We start from the raw sequence: 9,295 nt of genomic DNA on the forward strand, positions 1-9,295 counted from the left end.
TGCTCTCAGCCTCCCGTGCTCTTCACCCCTGTTCTTTTTGGCCCCCACCACTGCTCTCAAGTCCCCCCCACACTCTCCACTCCCCACCCCAATGATCTCCACTCCCCCTTGCTCTTTGCCCCCACCCATGTGCTCTCCAACCCCGCCAGTACTCTCTGCTCACCCTTCCCTCCAGCTCCCACCCAGTGCTCTCCACTTCCCCGTGACCAGAGGACAGGCTGACTGGGGCCGGAAAATGAGGACGGCTGAAAGTACAGGTGGCCAGGGACCACTCCATCTCACTGACTGGGGCTGGAAAATGAGGACGGCTGAAAGTGCAGGTGGCCAGGGACCACTCCATCTCACAGCAAACAGATCCTCTGGAAGGAGCACTGTCCCCATCCAAAATGAAAACAGACCCTGCCTGCTGCTGGCCATCATGGATATTCTGCTGGCATGCAAGGTACCGTACTGAGCATCAACAGCACACCTTCCCACAGACAGGGACTGCAGACTGGGACATGGGGCACGGGGAGGGGCTGCAGTGATGGGCACAGTGAGGCTGCATTCATGGGCACAGTGAGACTGTATTCACGGGCACAGTGAGACTGGATTCACGGCACAGTGAGGCTGCATTGATGGGCACAGTGAGGCTGCAATGGTGGGCACAGTGAGGCTGCATTCATGGGCACAGTGAGACTGCATTCATGGGCAGATAAAAGCTGCATATTATGAGCACAGTGAGGCTGCATTGATGGGCACAGTGAAGCTGCATTTGATGGGCACAATGAGGCTGCATTTGATGGGCACTGGTGAGGCTGCATTGAGCTCTTGTATCATATCTGCAGTCTCTGAGAGGAGCCAAGAGTAGGAGCGCCGCGAGGATGGGTGTCATGGTAGAAGTCAGACATGTGTGGACTGTGGAGAGGAGACTATAGGATAAAACTGAAGTCACCAAGCCAGAGCCGACTGACTAAGCCCTGCATGGTGCACCTGAGAGGAGGTCAGTGGCAGCACTGCCAGGCCAGTCTGAAGGGAGATCACTGATGTAAGGGGGGTGTGAATACGATAATGTAAGGGGGCACTGATATAAAGGGTTTCCCCCTTATATCAGCAACCCACCCCCCTTACCTTAGTGTATTCTTTCTGTGGAAGGTGCCCCCCCCCCACGTTCTGAGTTCCTGGGGTCCCCCTTAACAATTGGCCACTTTTAACTGGAATTTGGAATATAACTATATATATATATATATATATATACAAAGCCCTATGTGATTTAATATCTGTCTTATCTATATATAATACACTCTTCAAATGTGATTTAAAATATATGGTTTTCCCTTTTATGAACAAGCAAATAATGACGTTATGCTGTTGCTCTGGTATAATAAAGCTGTGGGGCTGGTATGAGATTTTATTCCCAGTCTGGCCCTGTATAAGGGGAACTTTTATATCAGTGCCCCCTTACATTATTGTATTCACCCCCCCTCCTTACTACAGTGACCCCACCTCCTCAGACTGGCCTGGTGGCGCTGTCACTGACCTCCTCTCAGGTGCACCATGCAGGGCTCAGTCAGACGGCTCCAGCTTAGCTGCTCTGGGTTTTATCCCATAGTCTCCTCTACACAGTCCACACATGTCTGACTCCTTCAGGCAACCCTCATCCTGACAGCGCTCAGACTCTTGACTCCTCTCCAGACCCCCCTCAGAGACTGCAGACATGATAAAAGATGAGAGATGGTCAGTGATTGTGGATATGGTACAAGAGAAGAGATGAATAGAGGCTGCGGACAAGATACAGGGGGTGGTTAGAGGCCCCAGGACGACGTCAGGTGTGATGATACGCGTAGGGAGGAGCGACCTGCTGAAGTCACTGCAATACACGGAAGTCCCAGACCACGGAGTGTTTCCCAAGAACTGGCTGGCTCGGTTTTTACTCTGCATATGATGCTTTTATTTAAATGTAAGTGCAATACCTCCTATTATTCTTTGTGAAATTAATTGTTTATAGTTTTTTATGCTATGGAATCTCTTTATTACTGTTTTCTGGGAAATATCTTTCATACCCTTCCTGTATGAGCCATTAACCCCTGTGAAGATGCTGGGATCTTGGCGGTGTGTAACCAAAGGCCCGGGCTGGGTATTAAGCCAAAGGCGTGCATTATCTCCTATAATTAAGAGATCCATGTGAGCCAGTAAGCAGCAGTTTGTGTCGAGGTGGAAGGTGGATCCTTTTCTTTTATGACCATTCTTGGGTGTTTTGGTATGATACTTGCACAAGTGGATAACAACTATCAGTCTCTATGGACTATCAATTATACCCTATTTGATCAGTTTTTCACATAATTGTTTGATTGAAATAAGGTTTTAGCACCATATTTGTCATATTTTTAAGACACAGCGCCACTTGATATTTTTTAAAATGGTTAGAGGCTGCTGACATAATACAGGAGGTGGTCAGAGGCTGCGGACATCATACAAGAGGTGGTCAGAGGCTGCAGACATCATATAAGAGGTGGTCAGAGGCTGCGGATATGGTACAGATGATGTTCATAAGCTGTGTGGACATGATACAGGAGGTGGTGAGAGAGGCTCTGGAAATGGTACAGGAGATAGTCATAGGCAGTGTGGACATGGTACAGGAGGCGGTCAAAGAGGCTGTGGACATAGTACAGGAGATGGTCAATAGGGTGTGCAGACATAGTACAGAAGATAGTCAGAGACTGAGGACATGTTACAAGAGATGGTTAGAGACTGAGGACATGGTACAAGAGATGGTTAGAGACTGAGGACATCATACAAGAGATGGTTATAGACTGAGGGCAAGGTACAGAAGGTGGTTAGAGGCTGTGGAGACATGGTACACTTTCATATACCCCCCCCCCCACCACCACCACCACCACCACAGCCTTCTCCTCTTCTCTGCTGCCCTTCATTTTCCCCCTCACATCAGTGTCCACCTCTGCCTACCTTCAGGTCCCTCACAGTAGTGTTCTTCCTCTACTTCTTAAATTAAAATAATAGAACTTTACTACCACTTTAATACTGGTTCTGATAGAAAGGTTATATAACAACAGAGAGAGAGCGCATTGACATTGAGAATTACCACTATACTGTGATAGACTCACCTGGGACAGAGGCTTTTGGAGGGAATTGAATGCTAGCCTACCGACTATGGGCCCTGGCATTTGAGGGAGCTACAAGCATTTAGGAAGATATTCTGTTATGTAAACATTAGGACATTATTTAGGAGGCCATGATGGTCTCTGCCAGCTTGGGACTCAGTGGACAGGTGTATGTGAGAGGAATGCTGATTAATGAGATCTGGAAAGCCCGGGTCTTTCACCCAATTGTTTATTGTCTCATTTTGTTGCGTACTCTTTGCTGGGTCCTTTGGGGTGTGGCTGCCTTCCAATGTTCTATTGTAGTGATGGCGAACCTTGGCACCCCAGATGTTTTGGAACTACATTTTCCATGATGCTCATGCACTCTGCAGTGTAGTTCATGGGAAATGTAGTTCCAAAACATCTGGGGTGCCAAGGTTTGCCATCACTGTTCTATTGTGTCTGTCTGCCTTGGATATTATGGGATGTGTATGTAGATTAGCTGTGAGATTGGTAGGGGCGAATTGCTCCAACAACTCTCACTGCTGATTGGACAGTCTACTCCGCCCGCAATGCAAGGGGGGATTGTCCAGAGTATTACCTGTGTACCTGTGTTTTCAATAAACGGTCCATGTTCAGCAACCAAACGATTATTGTCTTGTTTGTTATTATCAGCAGTTGGAATATCTAAAATCTATATTCAGACTGGGAGGAAGCGGTATATGATGAAAGCACTCAAGTGGAGTGTGGGACGTTTTGTTACATATACAATTTTATGAAACAAGTAATATGCTCACAAACATATGATCATAACAAGCATGTCATAAAATACAGATGAGACTGCTTCCAGATCTGACATGGGAAGACCTTTGCGCTTACGCATTTCGAGGAACAAAATGCATTGGATGCTGAAAGGTGACACGCTTGTAATGATGATGTGTTTGTGAGCATATTATCTATTTAATAAAATTTTATAGTGGTAATGCACTAGGTCTTTGTTGTTTTATAGTGTTTCTTGAAAGCATAGTCCTAGGAGAGCACCAAGACATGTTGGAGATATTTTTGTAAGCCGGAGAAGCGGATTTTGCACTAAGTTCTGACACACCATACTGTAGGCGGCAGACGTGGCTATTGTTTTTTTTTGGGGGGGGCGGCAAACAACTCCTCCCCCCCCCCCACTGTCTGCCGGTCAGTCCTTACCCTGGATGCGGGTGGTGAGAGCAGTAGACTGAGCCATCTTCCAGCGAGGTCATCTCTGTCCGTAATGTGGCGAGCTTGGGAAAGCTGCTCCAGTGTCCTCACTTCTCCTCCCACGAGGCATCCAATAGGATCGCCTGACGTTTTGGCCAATTGGGACACGGGTTTCATACATGCTTTCAGATTGGCCGGCAGGAGGATCACTGTTGCAACAGACCTGGGTGGGATCGGAGCGCATCCTCTGGAACCTGAGCCCACCCTATTTTGAAGCCTATTAGAGCCTCTAGCTCTAATCAGGTGCTACAAAAAAAAACCCGGCCGCTGTAATTCATGCGCCCGGTTTCCTGAAAGGGGCCGAACGTATGAATAGGAGGCGGTCACAGTGGTTGTGGACAGATTCATGCTATGCAAGAATCTATCCATTGCATATAGGGGGGTGGCGTGGAGAGAGGGGACGGCGCCACTGGTAGGCGGGTACTTGGGAGGAGGAGAGGAGCTTGTTTGGCCAGTCACATGATAGGAAGAACAGTAAAGAGGAAAACAATGTATAGCACAGGACAGAAGTAACCTATTCCAGAGATTTCTGAATGCCCATAGAGTCCAGAGTCTGCTAATGATTTATAATTTCCATAGAGGAGGCACACACACTTTAGGCTGCTTGTCTTTAGAGGCAGAAGAAAACTCTATACTGTGAAAGCGAAGAAAATAAAGATGCAAGCGGCATCTGAGTGTTACAGTAAATAAACAAAATGTATTATGCTAAGTAAGCAACTCACAAGGTGAAAAAAGGCTCATCAATGTTCCACTGTCAAGGGCACCTGGTTTGCAGACTTCTGCCACAGGTGGCATTGATTCCCTTCTGAGGCTGCTGCATAGGAACCTCTAATGTTCATCTCACCACCTGCGGCAGGAGTCTGCAGACCAGATGCCCCTGACAGCAGAACAGTGACGAGCCTTTTATCATCTTTATATTAGGAGAGCAGAAAGGACCTGTCATCAGCAGAGTTGGGAAACCAGTGGCTGTGGCTATGCCTTAAGCAGCTGCCTAGTACGCCCTGCCCATCTCCACAGCCAAAAGTACTTACAATGGGCATGTGAACATCAGAACTGGACTACAGAGCAATGGAAGAAGGTTGTCTGATCTAATTAATAATGTTTTTTTTTTAACATCATTTGGATGGCCAGGTGTGTGTGTGTGTGTGTGTGTCACTTACCTGGGGAAAAGATGGCACCACAATGCAGTATGGGATGTCCAAGCCATAGAGGCCCCACCTTACAGAACTTGGATCAGTGTTTGTCAACCTTTTTTCAGGCAAGACACCCTTTAAAATTATGAACCTCATTCTAAAATGTAAAAAACGAAATGAATAGTTTTACATAACGCAGCAACATCTCCACACGTAGGTTACCCAACGTTTAAAGTAATTTATTCCTACAAAGCAAATAAACCTGTGCATACTGGTACTGATTAGTATTCCAATGTTTTGCCTCCTCACTCAGCTAAAGTGAACCCAATACTGATGGAGAGGAGTAGGGTAGAGGCCAATAAGGATGCTGTGTAGGCGCCCAATGTCCTCATTGTTTGTTAGGACACAGGTGGCTAGAAGGTTGTAAACTTACAATGATACACAATGAAAACCTGTGGCCTTGTGTATCTAAAAGGCAGGTTTGTTCCATCTGCTGACTTGTATACAATTTTTGCACAATTTTTAGGCACTTTGCCAGGGCAACCCTGAAGAAACCTGAAGGCACCCCAGAAGGCCAGAAGACCGCGGCGACAGAAGACCAGGCCACCGCTTGTAAAAGACCCAAAAGAAGGCACGGTGGCCCAGCAAGAAGAACCGAAGAGGGGGCACAAGACCCCCGAAGTCGGAAGAAGAGGGCGGCGGCGAAGAAGAAAGCCGGGCTCCTCCGCTAGTAAAAGAGCTAGCAGAAGATAGCGGAGGAGTCTGGCGAGAAGACCCCCGAAGACGGAAGAAGACCCCCGGAGCTGTGCAATAAACTATTTTAACCCTTGTGTGTTGTTTTTTTTAACTTTTTTTTCACAGGTGAATGGGTAGGGGTACATTGTACCCCATACTCATTCACATAGGGTGGGGGCCGGTATCCGGGGGCTCCCTTATTAAAGGGGGCTCCTGGATTCCGATAAGCCCCCCACCCGCAGACCCCGAAACCAACGGCCAGGGTTGTCGGGAAGAGGCCCTTGTCCTCATCAACATGGGGACAAGGCACCCCCCCATGTTGAGGGCATGCAGCCTGGTACGGCTCAGGAGGGAGGGGGGGCTCGCTCGTCCCCACCCCCTTTCCTGGCCGGCCGGGTAGCGTGACATCGGATTGTTTGATCGTGTGTACGAGGCATTAGATGTATTAGCAGATTTGAATACAATAAAAAGCTGAAGCTCCAGCTCACACTGTCACTTACAGTAAACTGTTTTTTTGGGGGGGGGGGGGGGGGTATTACATAGATAAATCAAATTGATCTCGGTAAGCACCCCTACCAGTGTTGATTGGTTTGTCTCATTCCTGTAAACTGATACATCTGGAAGAGAGCTTCTTCACCAGATAAAAATAGATGAAAGAAAGCCTAATGCCGCGTACACACGGGCGGACTGTAGTCCGTCGAAACACATTTCAGCGGACAATCCGCTCGTGTGTGGGCTTCAGCGGACTTTTTTAGCATGCAGTCCGGCGTACTAAGGATTTCGGATTTTTCGAAATTCTGTCCGTCGTACTTTGGTTTCAGCGGACAATCCGCTCGTCAGTATGCTAGTTCGACGGACTAAGAATGGCGCATGCCCAGAAAGGATTTACATGGCGGAAGGGTGCTTTGCTGTGTCTTGGACTTCCTATTTCTAGTCCTGTCGTACGTGCTGTACACGTCATCGCGCAAGCTTTCGACGGACTGTTTGTGCATCCGTGTGTGGTCAAGTCCGTTCAGTCGAAAGTACGACTGTCCGTCGGATTGTATGACGAACTAAGTACGCCATACAGTCCGCTCGTGTGTACGCGGCATAAAAAAAACAAAAACAAATGCAGCCATCACATGTACTGCAAGAATTTGTAAGCTGAAATAAAATAATTGTTTGACTTTGGGTTTAATACCACTTTGAGCTTTTCTTCCACTTTAAATGGGATATAAACATGTCGCCTGAGCCTGTGATCTTGTATCTTACCAGCTTTCCCTATGTAATTATGATATAATTTTATGGAAATAGAGCTCTGCTGTCACTAGCTGTTCCAGACACAAAATCTTCTTGCACCTTGATGCTACCTTGTGATTACAGTGTAGGCTGTCTAGTCTGTGTGTATTGTTTGTATTCACGGTTTTTGTACACCTCGAATAAATGTCTTGTTTACATCTTGCATTGTTCTCTCTATAAATCAAATAACCCCCTAGATCTTCCAAATCGAATTTACAGCGAGCTGGACAAAGAGTAATCTGTTTAGTGATAGTTTTAAGGTCAGAGATTAATCATTGCTAGGGTATGTAAATAGGTTTGCTCACTGCTTGGATTGGGAATCTGGAAGCAATCTGACAAACAGGATTGTTAAAGAGATATTTTCGGAAAGACTCTAGGAATGGTTAATGGACTGTAGTGCGTTTCAGCAAAAAGCCCAAAAATGCATAGGTGTGAACCAGGCCAGACTTATTCTTATATAATAAATAATAAAAAAAATGAAAATTTTATATATATATATATATATACACACATACTTGTCACCTTTTGGGGGAACAGGTACCTGTTTTTGACAGGTACCACAGTTCGGTCTCAGAAGTTCAATGCTGTAAACAAGGCTCTTCGCCAAAACATGTCAGCATTTACTCGGTACTGTGATTATTGAATAAAGAATTTGGAATTTCCAGAGTGCGGGTTCTTTCTGTATATCCAAATCCTGGAGGTTCCGCCCCCTCCTCCTTCTTCCGCCGCCGGACCAATTAGAAAGCGCATAACGCTTTGCGCATGCGCAGTAGGGAACTGGTTGTGAGGCCAAAAAGGCTTCCCTGCTGGGTTCCCTTACCAGGAATGGTCGCGGCTGCACCTGACAGCTGATCCTAAGATCAGCTGGGGTGCCGACATTGCGGGCTTCCTGGACAGGTACGTTTATTAAAAGTCAGCAGCTGCAGTATTTGTATTTGTATTTGTATTTGCTGGACCTCTTCTTTAAGCCTAGTACACACTATGAGATTATTGGATGAATGAATGTCAGTTTTTTTTAATGCTAGTCTTCATATTGAAGACAAATAAGTTACTAAAGTATGAAAATTCTCATACGACAGAATACAAATTTGGAAGTGATGTAATGTATTTGTATTGTACTTTCGGACAAAAACTGTACTGGACTGATTAACTACTTGCCGCCCACGCTATACCCAAAAGATGGCTAAAGCATGGGCTTTAATTGCCAGGAGGGCGTCCATGGATGTCCTCCGGATAAGGCGCGATCCTGCGGGCCGAACGCGGCGCGCTCTGAGATTACTGAGTCTATGAGGCTCGGCAGATCACAGATCAGAGTAAGTGGTCGATCCCAGCACCTTACCACGTGATCAGCAGTCAGCCAATGACAGCTGATCACATGATGTAAACAGAAGCGCGGTAATCAGTATTTTTTCTTCCTCGCGCTGTCATTGTGAGGGGGAAAAAAGCCGATCACCAGCTTCTGTCAGAGGGACATCGGTCCCTCACACAGAAAACTGCAACTGCATTTTCTGTGACCACCAGTGTCAGCTGCCAGTGCCCACTGTGCCACCTACCATTGCCACCTATCAGTCCCCACCAGTGGAACCTACCAGTGCCCACAGTGCCACCCATCCGTGATCACCAGTGCCCATCAGTGCCACCTATCAGTGCCAGAGATCAGTGCTGCCTATCAGTGTCACCTACCAGTGCCCATCATTGCCACCCATCAGTGATCATAAGTGCCCACCAGTGCCACAGATCAGTGCTGCCTATCAGTGTCACCTACCAGTGGCTACCAGTGCCCATCAGTGCCACCCATCAGTGATCATCAGTGCCCAT

Source organism: Lithobates pipiens, unplaced genomic scaffold (genome assembly GCF_037356315.1).
Source record: "Lithobates pipiens isolate NorthernLeopardFrog02 unplaced genomic scaffold, aLitPip1_a1.2 Scaffold_8, whole genome shotgun sequence".
Taxonomy (NCBI): Eukaryota; Metazoa; Chordata; class Amphibia; order Anura; family Ranidae; genus Lithobates; species Lithobates pipiens.